The sequence below is a fragment of the Cephus cinctus genome, unplaced genomic scaffold (assembly GCF_000341935.2).
Source record: "Cephus cinctus unplaced genomic scaffold, Ccin1 Ccin1_scaffold0689, whole genome shotgun sequence".
NCBI lineage: Eukaryota > Metazoa > Arthropoda > Insecta > Hymenoptera > Cephidae > Cephus > Cephus cinctus.
Window position 1 is genome coordinate 1336683 of NW_014333312.1, and position 24671 is coordinate 1361353.

The following is a 24671-nucleotide window of genomic DNA, read 5'->3' on the forward strand; positions in this document are numbered from 1 at the left end:
AAATACTAAAGAAAAGTGAACTAAGTGAATATGGCAGAATGAAGTAGAAGGGAGTAAAGTATCAGAGAGAGAGAGAGAAGAAAAGAGTAAGAATATGCATTGAATCAAGTCAGGTCTGGCGAGGTGCTCGAGTCTAGCATTGAAAGAGTGGATCTAAACCTGGCGACGCCATGGACGATTTTAATGCTTACCCAAGCGCTTTAAATCCTCGAATAGACAAGCACCCATTTACTCCTCTACCCTTCTATCTACGTGTAACCCAAGTATCTTCTTCGCAGCAACCCTTTTCTATGGCGCACTTGGAACGAGCGTTTCGTGGGTTCACGGAGAATTAGTATTCCGCACGAGAGTGCGGAGCGAAATAATCTTTTTGCCTTTCAAAGAATCGCGAACCCTGGAATTAGGTATTCTCCTGTAGCAAGTGGCTCTTTTCTTGGTAGAGACTCTCTTTCGCTATCGAAAAGTTATACTGGTGCAAATTTTCATTTACCGGACAAAATACGATTCCCTATAGCACGCGGAGAAGGGAGTCCATTCGGAGCACTATTCTCGTGTGAATTCTCCAAGAATTCAGACTTCAGTCGATGTGGATGAAGGGACGCGTGTTAGTATATAGGATCTGTAAAATTTTTTCATAGCATATTCAAATATCCTCAGACTCTACTCCTTGACGTTATTCTGTTCGATGACAAGCCAACTTTCTTTAACCCAATCGTCATGTGTTATTCTAGGGTGTGGAAATTTTTCAGATTCTTTCTTTATTTTCTATTCGAAGGTTCGAATTGAAAATCGTAACGTATTTTCTTAACTCAATATCGATAACGAAAATCCGAGAACTAACCTACGTCATCCTGGGCCGTCCATCCTTCGCCCATGCATCCACGTGCCAGTCAGGCGCCAGCCAATTTTTTATTTCACCGAGAACTGACGAGCCGGTACGATCTGGAAGTTGAGGTGGAAAAGTCTCAACTCCGCCAAAGCGAGAGCTTTAACGGTATATATAAAAAAAAGACGATAGCTTAACGGATCCTGTCGAGAACGTTATCTGAATCCGTAGCTGGAGTCGTCTTGTGACCGTGAATTGAAAATTACGTCACAATATTTACATATATATACGTCGCTTGTTGACGCATTGACAAGATCCAAAAAGCACGTACCTCTTTTGGCTTACTTTTCCATCCCTTATCCACTAGTAAGGAGACATGCCCTTACAACCCCAACCGTCATCCCCTCCGGAGTCAGGGACTCCTAAAGTCTCGGAGTCGCGACGGGAAAGTGCAGAGTTGCAAATGTATCGTTGCTCTACGTGTCTCGAGAGTTTGAATGTTCTTAGCTTTACCCTTCCCTGCACCCTTATGCCGTGTGCATCCCTATTTCCTTTGAAGCAGCTTGTGAAGGGTATGTGGTTCGGAGGATATCATTGAAACGTTCAGCCATCACAAGAATGACAGAGTGCCGCGAGTATCCGGAATTTGCAAATTCAGGGCCCTGGAAGAATGGGATGTAAGCAGGAAGCAAAGGGGTGGCTGCAAAAGGTCTTCTACTCATGGTACTTAGCTCGAACGAGAAGTCATCGACCAAACAGACGATTTACACGGGAAGGCTGTTAGACCTGCCGTCCCCTAAGTAGAGTTCAAATCTGGCTACTTCGTACCTTAGTGAACCCAAGTGTTCCAGAGGGCCTAGATTTCTCATATTATCCGGATCGTTAGGGCCGTAGCTGCCCAGTCTTGACAGTCACGCGGCTAAAGTTTCGGCATCAGTTCGAGTCACCTGGATTACTTGAGCTTTCGAGCTGAAGAGAAGATTTCGTAAATCCGAATGGAATGATTGGGTTTGAACATTGAATATGAAGGGAGTACCAGTCTCTATTGGGAAATTGGTGGATGGAAGTCTTCGGTACGGTGGTTCGATGTCTCTCGGAGAATCTGGATGAATCACAATCAACGCGCCATTGTCGACAAGTTTAAAAGACGTCAGAAGGAATTATGAGGAGAACTTTAATTTCGAAGAAGATTCGTTTTACATCCAGTCTTCGGACCTTAATACTGTAGTAGTAACGCAAGAGCTTTTTGAACCGGGTAGGGAACTTCCGGTTTTCAACAACTCTGAATTTCTTGACTGTCGTGAGTTGGACTGCCGATTTCCGTTTATTCGCGCGATTTCGAGCAGCGCCGTTAGCCAAGCAGTTCCGTAACGTTCGAACCGGAAGATAATTAAGGAAGTTTTCTTGAGTCAACGGGACAGATTCGGGACACCGGTGAATCAACGCGCACCGGATGTCCCCAATTTCATGGTTGCTGATGGAAATTTGGAAACCTTTTATGTTTTTTATTTGAGCATCTAATATGAGTTAAAGACATGGTGCCCAGCTGCTGCTCGATGCCCTGGGGAAGCGGCCGTGGAGGATCTCCAAAAATTACGTACCGATTCGCTAAGGAACGCTCTCGATTTGGTTTAAAGGGACGACTCGAGAGAGATGGAATAGTTATCGGCTATAAGAATCTCGACCAATCAGAATGACTAGTTCTCGAATTTGGCTATTGTCAAAGCAGTCTGTCTCGGGACATCGACCGAGGTGTCACGAGCTGCCTCGCGCTCCCGTGCTATCTGTTGATAGTTTTTCTAGCTTCGATACGGTATAGAAAGTTCTCGCTCGTGTAGTTCTCGCGTTGCTCTCGCGATATCCAGGAAATTCTATGGATTTTCTGGGTGCGTTCCGGAGGTGTAGTGTCGTGCCCCCTAGTGCAGTACCCACCTGAATGTCCTTTGGATACGGTTCTCGGCCTTCAGGGATTAGCTGCACCAGCTCCGGTGAGTACTCCCAATTTATTAATTGGTGAAGGGATTTCGATTTGATACTTCAGATTCGTTCTGTTACATTCTCGATCCGTTACTTTCTGTATCGCGCACTATTTGCCTGACTCTTACTCCGACCCTCTCTACCTCAACCTAGCAGCCTGAGCGACCGTGAATTTCCGTCCGCTCCCGTTCGTGCACCCAATTGCGTTTGCTGATTTAACGCGAGCCCAAAAATCGACAAGATCCGTTAAGTTATCGTCTCTTCTGATAGATTCCGTCAGAACTCTAGTTTTGGTGGAGTTGGGCCCATTCCACCCCAACTACCAGTTCATACCGGCTCGTCAGATCCCGGTGAAAAAAAAGAATTAGCTGGCGCCCGCGTGGCTTGTGGATGCATGAGCGAAGGTTGGATAGCCGAAAGTAAGGTGAGGTCAGTTCTCGAAGATAGTCCATTCTCGGATTTCTCACTATCTGTGTCGAGTTAAGAAAAATACGTTACGAGCTATATCGGCACATTAGTACAGGAGATAATTTATTCTTACAATATTTTTCGATAGCTGTGACGCTATTAATCCTGAATTTACTAAGGATCGATACTATGGCCGCATTGCGTTAACAACCATCTCGTATCTGGCAGGATGACGTTAATGGATTTACTGCCGAAACTGCTCGACTATCTCATTTCCCGAAATCATCATCAGTCAATTTACCGAAGGCCCTTACACATGACCGGCTCAGAATTCAATCTCGAATAACGGTACAGCCCAATGGGCCTTTTCCTTTTCAAATTGTTCTCCATCTAACTAATGCTAAACCTTATAACAGAAATGAATCCCAACCAAGAAAAAAAAAGCATCCCTTGAATTCCGACTTTTACTTTGCCCCTCTAAGTGAGAAAAACCGTTGGATACTATCGCCCATGTTCCTTCGTAGAAACTTTCCTCGTGTACTTCTCTTTACGACGTCTCCCCCCTCATATCGGCAAAAGGAAGGAAGTCGTAAGCAGAAAAGGAAAACTTTCGTTTTTCTTTTCCTTTTTTTTTTCCTGAGAGTTGAAATAATCCAGAAAAACGATCCGTGGCAGATACTCCACCTCAGCAAGGCTAGAACGAACCGGAAGTGAAAGTAGCTGCAGCAGGGTATCCACACAGGAACTTCAGCGGGTTCCGAAAAATTATGGCGATCTAGGAAATACGAAGTGGCGCTACCGGTAAGACTATCTTGTCTCTCCTCAATTTATCCAAGGAGATTCCCCTCTCGCTGCTATCTAAAATCTCCCATGGTGGCTCTAATAGAAATGGGACCCCGCGGCCAGTCGAGACCTCCTTCCCGGGAGATTGTCTCTTCCGGGCACTTTTTCAGAAGCTCCGGGCGATATTCTTTTTTCGAGAGGACAGTAAAGTCAGGACGCAAGACGCCGACAGGCCCGATCGCTGCGATGCGAATAACCTTAAGCAACATATTGCGTTTCCTTATTTACAAGTGCTCTTGTAGCTGCTCTTCGGGTTTACCATTTTATAGATACGATCTGAGATCCTTTCTTTTTCGGCTAGAAGGAGACTCCAGTCACTGCACGTTCGAGCTATTCGGTTATAATGCATATTGTATATATTCTCCTTTAGGTATCTGGTCCACTGGGTAAAGTTAGCGAAATCATGAATTCACGTCTACTTGGGCGTTCAGCGGCGTTTGTTACGTAGTCGGATAAAAGTTCGTACGGGCCCATATTAAATTCTTATCATTTCGGTCGAGCGAGCGAACGCTTGAAATCTGCGAAACTCCTCTGCAGCTACCACAGTAGCAACATTCGCTATGGTAGCTGTTATCTATTGCTACCCCTTACCAACGAGCCAACCATCCAGCCTCCCCACCCTAATTTTCCCAGTTGGATCTTTCCTTTTTCAATTCTTCTGCTTCTTCTTCTTCTTTCAAATATCGCGAAACTTCATGCCTCCTCCTGTCCTCACCCCATGCCGCCGCCAGTCTAGTCGCGAGCCGATCCGCCATCGTGAAGTTATTGCCCCAGGTTTTTGTTGCGCGAGTTATTGCCTATCAGGATGTGGAGGCAGACAACAAATTTGCTGCTCTCGTAACCGTGCCGAGAGACGAGCCCATGGGAAAAGGAACGAGAGAGTAAGGAAGACGCTGGAGAGCAAAAAGGAAAAGAGACACGGGGATGGAGGAAGCAAAAAGAACTCGCAGCACGTTTTCGCCCACGAACGAAACTTCTCGATTCGTAAAAATAACTTTGGATACCAAGCACAAGGAGTCTGTGTATCATTGGTAGATTCTCAATCATAGCTCCTGCTCTTGGGGATCCTCAATAATCCATATATCCACCTGTCATCCAGACCACGGTGCACTTTACGAAAAAGTCCTTTGGACTTTTTTTCCGAATAATAAAAATCGTCAGGGTGGGTCGGTGTTGGGATTTGGCTAGTCAATTTTTTGGATTTCATAAGAGGGGTGGAAGTGACGCAATGGGTGGACGAGGGGAACAAATCAGTATGGGATAAATACAGCTGATTAGATGAGGGAGTGAGTAGAGGGAGGAGGGAAAGTATGGCTCAAGAATAAAGGTGGGTCCATTCAGCGAAATAGCCTACTCCAACAACGACTGTCTTGACTTCTTCTAGGGAATTGCAGCTCCGTCGAGCATCTGCCTAAGAGAAGACATAAGTACGCCATTAGGTGCCGAGTGCACAGCCGGAAGTTGGTAGCGCGTATATATGTGTTATCAGTTTGAGAATATGGAAAATTGCAGCGTCTTTGTGCGTTTTCAATTTCGGTCTAGGCGAAAGGGAGCTCAAGCCGATTCGTACGATAGTCGCGTGCGAGAGCGAAACTTGACTATGGGAAAAGTATTGGGAATTCCCGATACACTCAGTAAATTCGTAAATTGCTATTCATGGTGAGATATAGATAGAATTGAAATAGATCCATCGTCAAGGAGCGCACCTGGGTCTATTTCTCCATTTATTTATTGAAAAACAATAGGAAAAACTCGTAAACCGATGACATCAATATTTCAATATAGGTTTCGAACTGAGTTTCAATCATCGTTGTTTACAAATGGTGGGTCTCTTATGGCGGGAGTCCGTTTGAATATAAATTTCTTTCTTATTGAAAGAGAAGCCTAGTACCGATTCCCTTATTGAACTGAGATTCGATTAAATAAATACAATTACCTTTCAATTCATTTCTACCAGGTACCAATTCCGTTAAATTATTTTGGATTCTGATTGTACGTATTTCGGCAGTTAATTTGCTTAAAAGCATTTTCTTTTCTCACATAATTATAATGAAAGCTGAAGGTTTTCGTTGATACGAAAAAAAAAAAAAAAAAAAAAAAAAAAAAAATGTTGGTGAATCAACAAAAATTTTCGAGTTTTCAAAAGAAAGGAGTAAGTACTGAAATACCTCCTTTTCATGTGAATTGAATAAATTTAATATTTTTCTGGTAAAGTCGTTACATCACGATAAGATCCGAAGCAATTTCAGAACTCGTTTCGAGTAAATTTCAATATATAACCACGGAAGGATCTCGTTCAATTTTTGCATAACTATAAAGCTAAGGTTACGCTAGAAAGTCTGGCGTTTATATATAAATATACTATAGCGAAAGTGGGCTTTTAAAATGTCATGAAAAATCTGCTTTTCTTAATACAGCAAAAACAGTGAATTTCAACTGGCCACGAGGGTCCGTCCGGCCGCTAATGTAAATCCGGATAAATTAGACTTGGTTACGCCGGCACGCCGAGGCTTAAAAGATTACGTCGTACGTTTATGCGAGGTTTAAATACTCTTGAAGGGGGAAAAAGAAAGAGACAGAAAGAGAATAGGGAATCGTCGGTTTAAGAGAACCCCTGTAACGGTCCAATGAACGGTCTGCTTCGTGAAAATGATGAACAGAAGATAGAAAGTTAAATAGAAGCGGATTGAACAGTTAAAAGTTCAGGTTATCCAGTCTAACGATAAAATAATACCTCCTCTCATTACTGTTACTTTCCGTGGAACCAAACGTGCGAATAAACACAGCTGTAGCCACGTTCGAAATAACTCAAGACGAGTCCTAATGGCACGAGCCCGAGGTACTGTAATAGGGAACTTCAGGAAAGAAACCGTCGGCATAAACCGAATCCGCCGCCCGACGTCTCGTGGCGTCTATCAATAATGCTCTCGTAAAACTTGGCGATAACAGCCTCAGCTAGTAGCTCCTAACTCCTTGAGAGCTATAGCTTTTCAGATTCACGGCTGTCCTGAACGGCCTGGACCTCTTGATGAGTTCCGCCCCATCAAATCCTCCAACTTCCTACATTCGAACTTCTTTCCAGAATCTGGAATAATATCGGTTAGTATCGATCACATATTGATAAGGACTGGTATTAATAAAAATATCAAGAAATAACATTTTTATTGAATACGTCCTCGACCAGTTCTTACGTATCGGGTAGAATTTACCTTTATTTAATATGAAGAATAGGGAGACCTTATATAAATTCCGTATAATAATAATAACAATAGTCGTATCGTGAAACGTTTCCTTGGACGTTATGAAAAAAAAAGGGCTCCAGAGAGTCCCGAACGTGACAGCCTCATTACTCTTCATTCGGTCCACGAGAGAAATATTTGAATACACTTGGACGAACTTATCGCTTGAGTTTTCCTGGGTTGCTTGGAAAGATAAAGAGGAAATATTCGGTATCGCCTCTACTATGGAAACTCGCCATGAGCAAAGCAAATGACTTATGACAAACGATTTGTCCGCTTCGAGCGTAAAACCAGAACTACGACAACGACTCGGTTGAATTTTCCTTCAGGCTTCGAGCCACTTTTCTTTTTTATTTGGTGCTTCTAACGGGTGTCACCCTTGAATAATGAGAAAATAAGACCACCACACCAGCATTATACTAATTCTTCTATGGTGACGTTCAAAGCGACAGCCACCAGTCTTGTAACCCCTCGAATTTTTTGTTCATCTCGGCCATCCATTTTCCCCCCGTTTATATTTATTTCCGTACTTTTACATTCGTGTATTCGTTTTGTTTGCAACCACCCCATATGAGGGTCATTCGATGACGAGTTAACTCGGTAATTCCCAGGGTGACGATATATTGAGCTTCCACAGGGTCGAGTGATCCAATGCTGTCCAGGATAGCAGCTAGTGTTGGACGTTGTCAGATGGTGTTAATCCGTGGGCTGTGCATGGGAAAGGGTTGCCTAGCTATTTAGGTACTACCTGCTAGACGCGTAGGGTAGAAAATTACGACTCACCCTATACATACGAACAGGAGGTTACTGGTAGGCCTTAACGTTTCCCTAATCGCTAATTGCATCGATTGCGATTCCAATTAAGCTTACGAATTAATGAACTTTTCTCGTTTCACGTAAGAAGATATGACCTCTGACCTCCACTTTAATAAACCATCTCATTTAGGTCTTCACTATATACATAGCGTCTGTTCGCTGTACTCAAAGGCTGACGGTACCCTGCGTGACGTCCGGATGAATCGCAACCTCTCGTATCTATCCATGAGATAGTCCGCAAGCTGCGTAACCTAAATGAAGGGTAGTAAAAAAAGCGAGGACGGCTGTAAAGTCCAGTTAGAGAATTCCAACCTCACCCAATATAAATACCACGTTCAGTTTACTTACAAGCTTCATAAATCTTCTCCCTCTTCCTCCAGGACTTTAGAACCTTCGTGGCTGAATGGAAGCACAGCGCATGGAAATAAAAGCAAGCAGACTAATGATCTTTTCAAAGTAACGTAACTTTATTCTCGGCTGAGAAAAGCGTGCTGCACAGTGTGATCTCACGAGGAGTCACTACCCCGGTAAAAAGCTTTCTAGCTCCAGGTCCTATTTAGGTCCCCATCCGGTCAGGCCAGGTCTAGGTTAGGACCCTGATAGGCCCTTCGATTATAATAATGGGAATTCTACTAGGGTATTCGCTGTGCACCGCTAGGATATCCTCCCTTGTTATCAACCCCTCTACTGGCGCACATCTTCCACAGTTTGGCACGACCGACTGAGAACACTAATCTAATGTCCGGCACACACGTTGCATACTTGATTCCACTTAATTAGAGTCACTTTACTTGGAGCTCCCGTTATATTATGTACTTCCTTATGCTCTATATATAGCACGATAACACCTAACCGCTTTGGAACTGCTTGATTAATCGGCGATATCCATATAGGAACGATTTCACCTCTGTTCATCCGACCGACGCTCGACCCTATACCGACGCTACCGACGCTCCCACCGTCACCGTCGCCAAGCCGTATTACTTGTAATTACAGCTGGAATATACCGTCGTGATTCAGTGGCTGGCGCCTCTCCCTTGTGGCCGTCAGGAACTTAATTAACTATTCTAACCGGTAACCCCACATGTGCTTCACCTAAGTCCTCACGACTACTCCCGGTCCCTTCAAAATTTCTCACGCAGCAGCTTCATCCGTTACAGATTTCAGGTGTATACCTTAGCGGTATTCAGTATTCAGATACCCTTAGCGGGTGATTATTACTCTGAGGAAATTTCATAACCTTTAGGATGTCCACGTTTTCGTACAACGATCTGATCACCGGGTCATGTTACCAACCTGGTCTCCTTTTATACCGGATTTATAATCTTCTGGCATATTACTGCGTGCGTCTAGCCTGACGCATTCTGAGTTATCGCATTGGGGTGCCTTGTGTCTGATTTTGCTACAGTTATGCTTGCATGGGGTCGTGGATGTCACCACGTGGTACGTTTCGATACCTACAGTAAATTGGAATGCTGCCTCTATTAGGATAGTATAGGATAGTACTATATGGTTTCAGACCAGACTCCATCTGGATTATCTTCACTGATTTAATTTATTACCAGGATATTGCTGGCTGATATATAGTCTCTCTCTTGAGTTATGACTACTTAGGCTCACAAAGGAGCGAAGATCGCGCTTAGCTCACTGCAGAAATATGTCGAAGCTATATATTGGAGTTGTATGTTGGAGCTGTATATTTGATTAATTTAATTTCAACCAGATCAATTCGATTTCGCTTGATTCGACGAAGAGCAATTTAAAGATATGTGAAAATCAAAGTGGATTAATAACCACTTGCGATAGTGTAATTGATTACACATTTTGTTTTATATCTTTTATTTATTTATACACGTACCATGCATCGTAAAGGAGGGTTAATAGATGAAAATTATTTTTTTTATTTATTGGCTTATCCATGTTACGATTGATAAATGGATTTCTTTTCATGATTACTTTTACGTTTTTAATTAAGGCTCGACGATTAAGTATTCACCTTCATTTATTCTTCGTATCGCGCTCGGACTGAAATATTTTAGCTAATTGCTCCCGTAATTAAGAGACGCTCGAAATGATGATACCGCTTGCAGAGATGCCACTCACGTTACAATTTTGCGAACGAATTTGTAGCCTTGATCCTCGCAACTGTATGCGGTTTTAATCAAATCGAATTTAAAGCTCGTTAGTACGTTAATGATTTTATAGCCCCTTGTGTACTAATAACATTATACCGGGCTGATACAATATTGTTACGATTCATTGTAAACAGGATTTTATATCTCGAATAGGATACAAAAGTGTGTGAGTAAATTGAAGAATTTACGCAGCCCAGCAAGGGTATACAATTGACCCTTGATTTCGCATTAAGGGTTGAAACGATTATTGCCGGTTCGCATGAATAATTACAATTGAACGTAAACAATGGCGCTGGCCCTTTCTTAGGGGTAAGATTTTGCGAGTTTTAATGATTGTGTCAAAAGTCAGGGTGGAAAATTTAACACCCCTGAATGGAAGCATCTCCATCGCACGTAAATGTTTGAATGACGAATTTAAATGACTCGATACGTTCCAGGCTTACTCGCTACATTCTAAATGGGGCATTCATGCTACTCCCGCATTTTCCCATTTCGCTATTCCGGAGGTAGTTTTTCGCAACGGCCCTGCTGGAGAGTCCGGGGTATAGTCGGTGGCTTTTGAATGAGGACTCGCTCATTAGGAATGGAAGTGAAGCCTCAGGCAAGCGGATCCAATGAACGAAAGCCCACGGAGAGTCTGTGATGCTAGTGATATTACTAAAATGAATATTCCAAGTATTTTTCTTTCTTCGTAAATATCATATGTGAACTCTGTATTCTTTTTCTTCCTGTCTATGGGTCCTTATTATAATAAATTCAACCGGACAAAGCCGTCGTCCAATCAATTAATAATGGCCTGCTATATCATTTGAAAGCCGATTAAGTGATAAGAGATTCCAATAATCCGAATATAATTAAAGCTATTTTACGATTTAAAAAAAATTGCGATTATATAGACAGAATGGCTACCCTCGTATTTTCTGGGCTGTATAATCAAAACTAGGTGCAGATTGTATATTCGAAAATCTTTCTTGATCGTTATTGATAGAGGGAAAGAATTTTTCCAATGATTTATTTTGAGACGTATCACACCGGGTTCGCCTTGACAACTCGAAGATAACGAGAGCCTATCGACCTTACAGGCCAAGGGAAATAATTTAATAATGGCCTCATTTCGGTACAAGAGGGTGAAAGGTCGTAAGGTCAAAATAACTGAAAACCCACTGTCTCAATTCGTGGATGTTCAAAGGACGATTTTACTTATGTACTTTTCTTGACTTTCAAGCGTAAAACGTGGCACCGTCGCCGGCAATGCATTTCTAAGACAGCCACTTTTGATAAATTTCCTCCTGAAATATGAAGCGAATGTTCCAAAAGTTATGAGGATGCGCCAGGTGCAGTTTCCACCCAAAGCGAATCAAGTCAGGTCGTCTTATCTGCCCGTCCTGGAGACAGTCACGCCAAGTTAAATCAAACCAACCCCATAGCGAAATCAACAGTCTTAGGTAGCTTGGCTGCAGGGATGATCACATACACCTTTAATAAGCAAAGACTTACTCAGGGAGCCCTCGCAATTCAGTTAATCGGGACAAAGAACCAGGTAGGTAACATCCACTTCATATAACGAGATGGTTACAGACAACCGTACTCCATTTCACATTTAATTGAAATTTCTATAAAAATTTTGAAATCCTAATGTAATACACTGATTTTTGGTTTTATACATATATTTTTTTAATTCACCTCCGTGAAGATTTCTCTCTGAGAATTGTTTGCAGTCTGAAAATGTTACTTGGATATATTAGGACCCGAGGCTGAAATGAGCTCGAAATTGTAAACGCAGCTGAGAAAGTAAACTGGAACCGGAGTTAGCTACTGTGCAGACTCCGCATCTAGACTGGGGCCATGTAAGACGTGTAGTATAGGGGGTGAACGGAATACGTGGCAAGTAATAAGGATGGTACAGCTGCACCCGTTACTTCTAATATCTACCCTCTGGCCGAGTAGACTGTAGCCTCTGGTGTGGCCGACACGCCCACGGATGCAAGTAAATTCGATAGTCACGTCAAAATATGTGAAAACGCTTTGGGGTTAACTTGTTCAGAAAAGTAGGGAATCTATTGGTTATATGGTATTTCCCATTGAGGATTTCCGTATAAAAGATGCCAGAGGGATCATGCGTGTCATTGCACACGGGGGTTAGTACAGGGGGGGAAGTATTTGAAAAGTGTTCAAAATCGATGTTTCAAAGGAAGAGTAGTTCTCGAGAAGATGGGTCGGCTAGAAAGTTTTAATCTGACCGTAGAAACTTTTCCAAAGAATTCCTCGAAACAAACTACTCCGAATGATGTAATATTGTCAGACAAAAAGGAGATAAGGGTGGACGGTTATATGTATGGCTAAGGAATGACTGAACCATATGTGGTCCGAGTTGAATTCCCTTTGGAAATTCAAGTGCTAAAAGACTATGCATTGAATTAGAGGGGTCGGTGGATGAATTTAATTGAATTTTTACTTCATATTCAACTTTTCAATTTCCTAGCAAAATTTCAATTAACATTACATAAGATTTGAGGGGGTAATCAACATCGATCTTAATGTACTATAATATGCGTTGGTTATGAATTCCTCGATAAACACCCCTCGAAGAATATTAATGGGCACTAGGAGTAGGATTCGCGCGATCGTAAAAGCCTTCATTAAAGGCGTGTATATCAGTCTGGTCTCAGACTCTGGGATACTCAGTATTCGGTAGTAACCTGGAATCGGGAACGGAGCCAGTTCCCGAGAATAAACATAATTTAAATACATAAAAGTTCTACGCTACGTATTGTTAAACTCGTTTCGCAACTTTTCGAAATTTAAATTCCGACTTGGCTACTGTCGGTGTGAACGTCGTTGAGCTGACTGTCTCATCCCTTCGTTCCTACCCATCGCGATCAGCAGCCAGAACCCTTGGCGAACAATATTCAACTGCATTGAACTGACACTATGCCATTGTAAATAATATTAATTCTAATATTTATATTTATAATAATAAATATAAATATTTACTTACTAAACCCAAAGTACACTGTCTTCGTGTAAACATAATCAGCAAATGGCTGCCAGGAGTCGTCGAAGTAACTCCAACAGGCCTTCTACCAACTTCGACAAGCATCGCATGCTCCGAGAGACGCTATTTGGCAGAACGAGTAAAAGACAGAGTAGAGAAGTAAAGTCATGGAATCGTAAGAGCTCAGCAAGTAGTCCAGGTTAGACAGAACGGAGAACCCATAAGTGGTAGGTGGTTCAAAATAGTAGATACCAGGTAAGGTAAAAGCAGCCGGGAGGATACGAAGCGGACAAACATTAGCATGAAAATAGGAAACTAGCTAGGAAAGAGAAGAAGTCTACTTAGAATGAGTACGCTAAGGAGAATTCACCGTATAAAAGACGTCGCAAGCTCCAGCTCCTCGGTAGGTATAGGTCTGCGACGTTGCTATATCCCTAGTTATACTGGCTGGAACGCCATGCCTGCTGCTCCCACGCGTTCCCGCTATACTAGGGTTGAATTTTATTAAAATATTTAAGTAGCGAATTACATTAGGGAAATAGCTAGACTATTGTTCACTGAAATATTATCACGACCGCAGCTCTAGCGCGAATCCCACTCGAACGAGCGTGAACCAAACTTTTACGTCTACTCATTTTTCCTCTATTACCCCACCCGAATCTCTCGCTCTTAAAGTAACTACCAGACCAACTAAAAAAAAAGATTCAAAATCATAATCGACGTCCCGACGACTTTTTAAGTTCTTTTCCGTGTTTCCCTTGCACAATACTCCGCCGTAGTGGAACTCTTTGAACAAGTTACTCTAACCCCTGCGGGTTACCAGGTAACCCGAAAGAGAAACCCAAGTGACAACGAGGAAGAGGTTAAAGAAGGACTTTCTTGTGACAAAAATCCATGACCTTTAAGCTTGGTATCAGTACTTAGAATCTCTGGCTGACGTAACCATACAAAACTATTTCCATACCATAGGAAATGGTTGAATAATCCTTAATATATTTTATGGGATATTTATTTCTCTTCCATTTAACCACAGGACATTGCTATCAGCCGCTCAAAGGACATCAGTATGCTTCTCGTCCTGAATCCTACAGATGGTGCATCAGTACGATTATCTTACGATCGTCTTATGTTCACGCTGCACTATCTGTGCCCAGCAAGCGAAAACTCTTGAACAAACGTGATTATCATCGAAATCCAGACTCCTCGGCTCGATCCGTAGATTAGCCAGAGGGTGCAAGGCGTAAATCACAAAGCAGCGAGCATTCGTTACATAGGACGCAGACCATGAAATACGGACTCTGTATTCTCTCGCCGATACATTGTTTCGCTTTGTGAAACAAATTCGTCCGATTGGATTCAGAATTATTCGCACGATTCCATCTATGCCGGATTACCCGTTGCGTAGCTCGTTGTGTAGCCGCCTGTACGCTTTCAGAGGGTATACCATTCCACTTTGATGATCCTTGCCACCTTTTATCTGCCCTGATAACAAGAGGCGTCGAGTTCTGAAAAAGAAGGTTCGGACAAATGCATGAGGCACCTTTGTATCTTGGGATGCTTTGGGAACGTTTACCTTTGTTATGGTATATAGGAAGACACGAGTACGCGTATAATATACCGAGTGTCCAAAATTTATGGCACAATTCTTTAATTAAGGTAGGCTATATCTGACGTTCAAAATGTCAATTAAATATTAGCTTTTAAGACATTTGCGATTTTCACTCTTGAGACCCTCCTGGGATCTACCCCCAGGACCTTATCCGGGGGTATTTTTGTGTCGGCAGGACAATAAACACTTTATTGTCTCAGATTTGCATAGCGTTACGTGTTTATCAGGTGGAATCTTTTTTTTTTATTAGTCCTTACTCTTTATCACTACTTGAACTATTCTTGTCGTATCTTTTCTCAACCCTCTACCGATTGTTTTGTTGATTCGTTGATTGGCCGAATGGCTCTTGTATCCCAAAGTACTAAGGGCTGATTCACGCTCAAGTGCGCATTCCATTCACATATATATGACGAACCTTCATAAGGGTCGCGCTATCTTTGTCGATGATTTCGCAACCCTTTGAGCGTAACAGACAACCACAGTTATCCAATTGATGGTTAACGATACCGAGAATCAAATTACATTGCCACTCTATCCTTTCGTCGAGCATCCCCGACCATTGTGGGCATCCAAGCCTCCTTTAGCCACCCAGCCGACCCCTATATCTGCCGTTACGCGGTAACTCTGCTTTACCTTAATTAATGTTTAATTGGATATTTTCTCAACTTCTTCTCAAAAATGCTTTGAAGTTTCTCAGTCCGTTGGAAACTGTTATTATACCTCTTTCTTTTTTCTGAGTAACATCAATCGCAGCCTCACGTTCAAATTTCCATTCGAATTTAACTTTTTGATATTGCTTAACTTTGTTTAAGCAATACTGCACGACGTAAGTTATAATTCAAAACAGGAAGACAACAAAATTATAATTTCACCCTACCAGATGTAAGGTAACGCATAATTTCGTATTTATGAAAAAAAAAAAATATCGTTCGGAAAAAAAATATAGAAAAAACATTGTTTATTCAAAATTTTAGTCTCAAAGAAAATTATACAGGATCCTTCGGGCTATGTTAAGAATTTTATTTTATTTTTTCAAAATAAAGCAGGAAAAAGTAACCAGACCAATTTATTAACTGAGACAGTATTCCCAGAGCTGGTTTCTCTCTCTCGTCTTATCATCCAGGCGAATCATTTCTTGTTTGCCAGCATCACGTAAATAGGCAAAAGTAATATCCTAAACTTCTTAGGAAGAAATATGGTAAATACGATTCTACGAGAATTAGTATATCCTCAATTTATATTTCCAATTAGAAGAAACAAAGTATCCAGGAATATGTATCGTCTTGGCAGAAATTTATCAGAAGCCACTATCTCGCTACACGTTTTCTATCTCTCAGTGAAATTGAAGTTGTCTTCAGCTTACGAATAGGCAAGTATTTTCCCAGCACTTTACAGGAAAATTGAAAGGGGATCGAACGTAATAATGGCCCATAGTTTCCCCTCCTTTCAACTCGAGCTATGCATTGGCTGGCTCGCGCTCTCGGAGAGAAACCAGCCAAGATACGAAACAAACGAAGAGTAGAATAAATAAAGGAGTAAAAAATAAAACAAAGAAAAGGATGAAACCGAAGTACGTGTTCTTCAGCTCATTGGCTTGGTAAATTCGTGAGAAAAATTGCAATGCTGTCGAAACCGATTTCCACGTTGGCGCCATCAGGTCCGTCACGTCCGTCACGATGTTCCAAGTAGTGCCAGAAAAACTCAAAGAAATCTTCGACGTCCCATAGTCTTTGTAGGATGAAGAATGAGAAAGAAGAAATAAAATGAAGATATCACACACAATATAATACTGTAGGTCGAGTAATATAGAATCAAAGTGCAGAGTAAATCAAACGGACTAGAAATTATCGGAAATGCTTCGAGTCAGTGATAACTGCAGATAACGTTCACGGACATTGGCAAAGCTTCCCTATAACCACTTTCAGATATTAAACATCGACCTAAGGATTTCTAGCGATTATTAAAGCTTTCCTACTATTTAATAAATCCTATAAATCAGTAAGCCTCTCTGCAAAGTTCACAATCGTGTGGCGTTCTGAAGTGATATACCGTGCATTAAAAAAGAAAGATTTTGATCTTAAAAAAAATCAGATTACAGTAACTAGGTAAATATAAAATCTATATTAAAAATGCTTGGATTCTGATTATAGCAGAAACTCCAAGCAGCTTGATATATCTAATGCACTTGGTACGTATAGAATCGATCGAGTATTTTCTCAAATGGATGAGATCGTATCTGTGCCAAAGTCCTTAAGATGAATTTAAGGGCTTTTATCGAGTCGTTCGGTAGGTCGATGATTGCTACTTAAGATTTCATCAAGTTCGATTCGGAACGCTTATACGAAGGGAGCCGACTATATATGTATGCTCCAATCCGTTTTTCGCGCGCGGCATTTAAATCCCGTTTACGTGATTACTTTCATTTAATTGAATCTTCGCGTGTTCCCTGGCCCGTGAAGGGGCTCTTTGCCCCCTTTGCCCCCCTTCATCCCACCTCGTCCTCGTCCCATCCTCCGAACGCTCATTCCCCATCCAGCTAATCCCTTCTATTCATGGATCGGTTTCGGTCGGTGGTTCGCGGTTCGCTACTCTTTCCGTTTCTCGGGAATCGACGATTTACTGCCAGCTAGATCCTTTGCTGCTTTAACAACTTTCGAACACAGAGCGCGATCCCTGTATCTCGAACTACCGACCTCGTGACCTCCCGATCTTAGGAGCAATTGAGGTTTTCAGTGCGACTGCGAAATTATGAACGATCGTTAGACACGAGATTTAAGGAACTCCAAAAAAGATTTTCAAATGGGTTGGTCAAAAAAGTTTGATCTTGATCGATCGTAAAAATTGTAAGAAAACTTATTAGCATTGCAGCTGGGTACGTTGTATTAATGTTGGTTCCACGTGAAAGTTTACGCGACAGCAACTCGTTTCTTGCAGGCTCGCATTGTGAAAGAGTCGAGATTAACTTGGTCCAAGGTACATGGTGACCTTTTCAGTTGACCTCTGTGATATCCGAGAAGTCGGAACTAAGAAACTATACTGAAGTAACTCAATTCCAGTATCCATTTCAGTTACCGTATCCAGGTCTGGGAGTTTCAGGAAGGAAAAGCTCAGGGATGTTTAATTAAAACGTTTATTGCTCTCGGATGGTTTTTCCGATTGATCGGTACTGCACCAAAGAAATGGATACTTAGGACAGACAGATAGATAGATATAGATAGATGTAGGGTCTAAGGATGGATTTATGCACGGATCATTTGCTAAGGAGCTTTCCAACGTAAGCACTGTATTTGTGCCGTGTTAGAGAAGTTCCGAGAAGTTCGGTCCTGTGGGAACCGTGTTCCTAGCTCACCGGTCCGACTAATAGCCTCATGTATACCATCGAAGGAACTTGGATGGTTTAACGCAACATCGACGATAAGTCTCCCGGTGGTTGCTTCGGCCCGAGTTCCAAGCCATTCGAAGCTTTTGGGAATACGAAAAAAAAAAAAAATTAGTGGCAAGTATACTGGGGAAGCTTTTGCAGAAAGAAGAACGACTGCTGCGTGATCTGCGGATATATTTTGTTCTGATGATAAATGCGGAGGATGAGCGTGTTGCAGGTTGAAGGGCAGCTGCAGAGTTGGTATGGAGCTCATAATAAATGGCAAACAGGGATCATCGGCGTAACGGGAATTACGAGGCGTGTAAATGCAAGTGCTGGAAATTTGCAAGTAAATAGTAATTAATCAGTGTCCGTGTGAATGGTCAGTATAGTTAATTTGTCATTTCGTTCTACGACAATTTGCATACGACCATCAGCCATTGGCCCTGCGGACCGAGTCACGGATAGACGAAAAGCCGAATATCGGGAAATTGATGACACATCGGAAATGCACGCGAAAGTAGGCCGGAACTGATACGCGTAACAGGTGATTCTGCTTGGTCAATTAGAATTTTCGGAATCGAGAGTACGGGTATGAATTGGGACTTCCGGTTCTTTGAAAATTTGAGAAAATTATTCGTTCGATGCTTCGACAAAGTCCTCTGGCGACGTTCGATGCGGCTTTGGAATGATTTGTTCCTCCGATCATGAGGTCGATCAATTTTCTTTTAGTACGATCGTATTTATGGTCCAGGGTGGAAGAGAATGGTCTTCTAGGAAGATGAGAAGATGAAACCAGAAAAGGTTTTTCTTAGAAGTAGGAGAAGCTTGTGTATAGCATTCCTGGTATTTCTCTAGGAATGAAATTCTGAAATAACATTCCAAGAAGGCGAGGAGAGCTCGTGGCGTTGACTAGCGTCCCGACGCTAGACGTCGTTGGGTGATAGTGGGAGAGCTAGGAGTCAGGAAAGGGGAACCTCATCAGGACATAATTGCTCGACGGCTTTTATTTATGTCCCGAATTCGAGCTCCATTAGAGCCCTTTATGAAATGCGCCGGGACGCCTGGCTGCACATTAAAGCTACCGTGTGAAGCGTCGGGCGACCTGTGCTTTTAAAGGTCGATCGGGGCCATCCATGAGGATTCTAGAATACCCTCTGATACTCCTGTCGGCAACACCCAAGACACTTACGTGTCACCGACCCTAAGCCTGACTCTTCTGTCTCGAGAAGGAATAATTTTTTTTCTCGATTGGAATTTGATTGTATTTGAAAATAATAAGAAAAATGGCTGAACCCTTATATTGTGAGCATCCCGACCTGACTGGCATGACTGACACGACTAAAACCAAAATCGATAACACCTTCCGCTACAGCATCCATCCGCTTGGTCTTTTGATATGAAATGAAAATTTTGAAAAAAAATTTTATTGAGTTTTTCACTTTTCCAAGAAGAATCGACGTAACTGTCAGACTTCATATCTATTTTCATTGTACAGGCTTGAGATATAAAGGCGCACCATCCGACCATCTGAGATAGCTGTCTATGCTCGTCAGGCAGTTTTAGTTTCTCTTATTGGAGTCTCTGTCAGGAAAACGCAACGAAAGAAATGGCAGAGCGACGCAACGGACGAGGAAAGCCTGAGAACCAGAGGGTGTAAAAGTTTTTCAGGATTCGAGTAAAATCGATGGAATACATCCAGCGAGAAGGTTTCGAGTTCCGAGTTGAGGTAGACTGTCGCAAAACTTTTGGAATGCTTCCGAATTCTCGAGGTTCGAAAGTGAAGAAGTGCCGGAGGGTAGTGATGTGTTCCCCTGGTTGCTGGGAAGGGTGCCAGGTTCACCGGTGTGAAGGAACCTTTAGCGCGGCATTCAAGAGCCACAACTCGCGTTATGCTTATTCGCCGAATCGAATCGAAGGGAAGCGAAGAGCCGAAGGCGCGCTACTCAACTTTTGGAATTACCTCCAGGAAATAAGTTAGCCCTGGGTATAGGAGAGGCAAAGAGGGATGAAAGGACCAACCCCTCAGTCCGGAATTAAGGACTCGCATATATATGAAAGGCCGTCAGGGTTGAGCAGAAGGGGGTTGGCTGGTCTGGGCTCCTCTCGAAGGGGAGGCAGTGGCGGCCGGGCTTAGTGTGGAAACTCTGGCAGACTGACTTCTGTAAAATATAATGCGGTAATAAGACGAGGATCATTCCCTTCGCCCTGAGTACATCACAGCCCAGCCTAGGCTACGTGCCCACCTACCTGTCTGCTTACCTACCTACCCACCTACCTACCTAGAAGCCTAGCTACCTTCAGACCTAATGGTAATTACATCCATCCCAGCCTCCCTGGCCCGCTCCTGCTGGAGGTTGACTCAAATTAAATCGAGTCGTCGCGTCAGACGGAAAATTAGCACAGCTTCTTAACGCCCGTCGCTGCCGCTTCAGGATTAGGTTCCGGGATACCATCATCTCCAGGAAGTAACCCCTATAAGCGCAGTCCTCGAGAATCACATATCTCTCGAATACCTCGAGTAATAGGAATGCCTATGTAATTTCTATAATTCCACAAAAAATTTATCCTTAAATATCGAAAACTAATGGCTGACACAGACTGAACTACCGTGAACACTACCGTGAACGAGCTAATTTCTACGTTAATTACACCGAAGCTCTGTTGGTCACACGAATCGAACGAGCAAGTGGAATTCGTTGAACCAGACTTGCCCTGTAAATCAGAATGATTACTCGTACACGGAGAGGCTCGTAAACGCGAGTAAATTATCGTCATACCGTCACTAATTGAATGTACCTAATATAGTATGCGAGTCGTATAGCGCTTGGAGAATGTAACCAATCAAACAGATTGGTACGTATACGTTTACTGGATTAGTTTTAAAGCTCCCTTTCTGACCGTCCCAATCATCAAGCAAAGCTTATTAGGGTTTCGTTCAGAATTGTATGGTAACTCGAGGATACTAGTTTTCGTCAGTACAGTGGAAAATTACGACTGAAATTGCATACCTTGAATGAGTCCTCGACGTCTTTATCAGTTACGAAGTTATAAGCTGTAAGGCAGACTGAGGACATTCAGTTTGTAACAGTGGATGTCTGAGCAAGGAATACTCCGTTACACTCGACTCGTGTCGCTGTTGCTGGTTCCTGCTTCTTACTGCAGTGGCGTAACGCTGTTGCCTGGTAGGTTCACTGACTCGAAATCCCATAGTAACATCAAGCCAAATCCCTCGTTTGGCTCTCGCTGTGTCCTGTGGCAGGACGGGATCTCGGTATACCAAAGTCTACCTACACGTAGCCTCTTTCTGGCAAGCAGCGAGGTTGACTTAGATTCGGAACGGACTTCAAAGATTCGAGCTCTCTATGTGCCACCAAGTAAACAACAGCAACATACCGGGATTCAATTGTTTCTCTCGTATGGACCTACCGAAGAAAAGGTGATTCGATTAAGTCGAGATAGTTGAAGAACAGGGCGCAGCATTCGAGCGTGGTCCAGATGTAAAAATATTCTTGATTACAGAAACTCGAGCAAAGTCAATCTGACCGGGGCACATAGGAAGTGGCTACTCCTATGCTGACTACCGTAGACCCGGGATTCTGGCTAACTGCTAAGAGAAACTGTGCGATGATCCTTGATCAAAGATCCTTGGGCCCTTGAATTTTTTATTAAATTAGGATCTCGATCCAGGTCATAGATTTCATTGAAACGGCTAACGAGCCAAACCACCAAGTGGCTTCCACACTGAGATAACAACCAAACAGAAGACGCCGTACGTGATCCTCTCATGGAATATCCGCACACTATACTGAATTTCCAGACCGCCGCGACGCCCCGCGTCGTACTGGCTCAAATTCCAACTCCATTTTCTTCGCAACACCACACGGGCTGTATGGGGAAGCCGACGAAGTTGCTCCAACAGCTGTGGGGAATGTATCGCCATTATTTGTTCCAGCTCTGCTAGCTCCTTTCCAGTCCCTTTCCATTCCATCCTCCTCCCTCTCTTCCCTCCTTCCCTACTTCTTGCTCACTCACGCATCCGCTCTGACCCATCCCTTTCGCCAATACAACATCCTGCACTACCACTGACGAAATTCTTCGAATCTAGCTCAGCCACGCGTTCGCACCGGCACTTCCTCCCTTTCCAATTAACAGACCTCCGCAAGGGCTAATTCTGGGAAAATGATAGTCCTGGAAATCCTTGGTTGAATCAGGAATCTCGTTTCTGCAGGTCCCTTCACTTTCTGTCGGTTCGCACCAGTTTTTGTCACTCGCGCTACTCATGGAAATGAGACCGTTAACATTCCACAGTAGCGCAACCCTTATTGACTATATACCATATCTACCACTCGAGCCGCACTTTGGCCTGGTATTGTGTAACGCAACGGAACGTATGAAGTCACGTTGAAATAAAGTAGTATAAAACAATGTAGCACTATGACAGGACACTCTACGAATAATAATGGCGTTTGCATCTGCCGTCCCGGTTTTACCTTCACGATTTTAAACTACCCTGCGCGAAGGGATGAAACGCACAATTTTATTTCTATTTTTTCACAATCTGGGTCAGCTCTCGATACTCTAGCGGGGTAGTTTAATGAAATTTTCGAGAGTTTCCATACTGTCATAAATATCTGCCGCTGTTGGGGGAGCAGGGTGGACTCTATGCGAATGAGTCTGCTACTTGTGGCAACAGAAGTTGAAGTAAATATAGTCGCTGGCAACAACCGACTATATCGACCACGCTTGAAATTTTATATGTATTCCATTATACGTCATTGTCATTAATGCTGCATTCGTTCTCAATGAACGATACTTATTTTCTTTCATCGGCCTAGGCTCTGGCATAGAAATAAGGTAGGGATGTTTTCATTGAGGAGAAATAGAAATTGGAGGACGCAGGAGTAACGGGATAGGGAAAGATCTCAAGCGAGTAAATATCTCGGCGGTAAATGGAATTGAATAAACATTTTTCAAGGAATAGTCGACAATGGTATGAATTTAAAAGTCGCTGAGGTAGCCGAGTCTAGATTTGCTATGGAAAAATGGTCTAGCGTAAAAATTGCACACTGATCTCGCTACCCCATCATCTCCCAGTACCAATTCCTCTTGTTATCACTCAATTCCTGCTGAGCGTCCGTTTAAAAATGCTAATAGCTAATGCTAATTTAAGATGAAAATTTTTACTCTGCCTCGTAACAAATACCCATGAATTGCTTATTCACCCGAATAGGGATGCTGTTCGTGAGATCAAAAAATTTTATACCCACCCGTAAATAGATTTACTTTTAAAAGACTCCCTTTATACAACCTACCTATTTTACAAAGGGTCGTATCGATTTAGCTCCAACGGTTAACTGACCATTTGTTCCTTGGTACATTGGATGCTGTTCGAGCATCGTCCCACACAATACATATCCAAAAGCCATTCTTCTGTAACTTCCTTTACAAAAGATGTCTTAAAGATGACTTTTTGACATTATATGTTGCTTGGGACCAGAATAGGACAAACCGCTATTTCAGGGTAACGATAAATTAACCAGGAGTTGGTAGCGTTCTGAGGATTGATGATCTACTTACTTCATAGTTTTGTGTCTCTGTCTACCTCGCTACACTTCACGTCCGTGTCAGCGGGAAGAAATATCCTCTTAGGGATCTTTGGGTTCCTTGCAGTTCCTTCCTGACGTATCACCGTCAGGTTATCCGGAGATCCTGGATTTCACGAGTCGCCTGCTTCTGACGTCTCTCAGGCTCTAATTTAAATATCGCTCGAATACGTTTGAGCGAGACCGTATAGAGTCGTGTACCCGAGGCACCCCGTAGTTCTCGTACGGATGAAGGGATCGGATCCCTGGTCCCTCCTAGCTGGTGGTCCTACCGTACCGGCTATGCATTTATGGATGTCGAGATGCAAATATCGTTTACATACGGATCGACGCCGTCCATCCATTACTTACCCACAGTTTTGTTGGTTTTTGATTTCACTCAGGTCTTTGATTCAATCGATCATTCTTCTCTATTCGAGAAACTTGTTTCCTTTATGTTTTCGTATTCATTGTTGATCTAATCCTACCTATAGAAGATCGTCAGGTTTACTTGGCAAACCTAGATACGGTTTTTAATGACTCTTATAACCCTCAATATTTTGCAAAAGTCAATATTAACTTATATATTAATTCGCGGTATAATTTTCATAATTTTTACTGCAAATATATTATATGTATATGCTGTTATACTATGCTGGATAATTGCTCGTGCTGTTGCGCTCTTGCGGATTTTTCATTAAGTCTAGTATGGTAGATGTCGACGCTGTTTACGAATAGATCGGTTCTATCATGAATTCAGCTAAGTATTATTACTAGGACAAGATTAATATTTGTGATATACTCTGATGGCGATTTTGCTGAAGGATCGACCAAAGTGTTAATGCCATAATACATTTTTTGTACATTCTGTGTTGGG

The 24671-nt window shown here is 42.6% G+C and overlaps 1 protein-coding gene across 7 annotated transcripts in view; it reads left to right on the forward strand.

Moving 5' to 3' along the window:
* The window catches only part of LOC107269764 (TWiK family of potassium channels protein 18), a 146643-nt gene that overhangs the window by 76970 nt on the left and 45002 nt on the right, over nt 1-24671 (forward strand). The window lies entirely within an intron of this gene.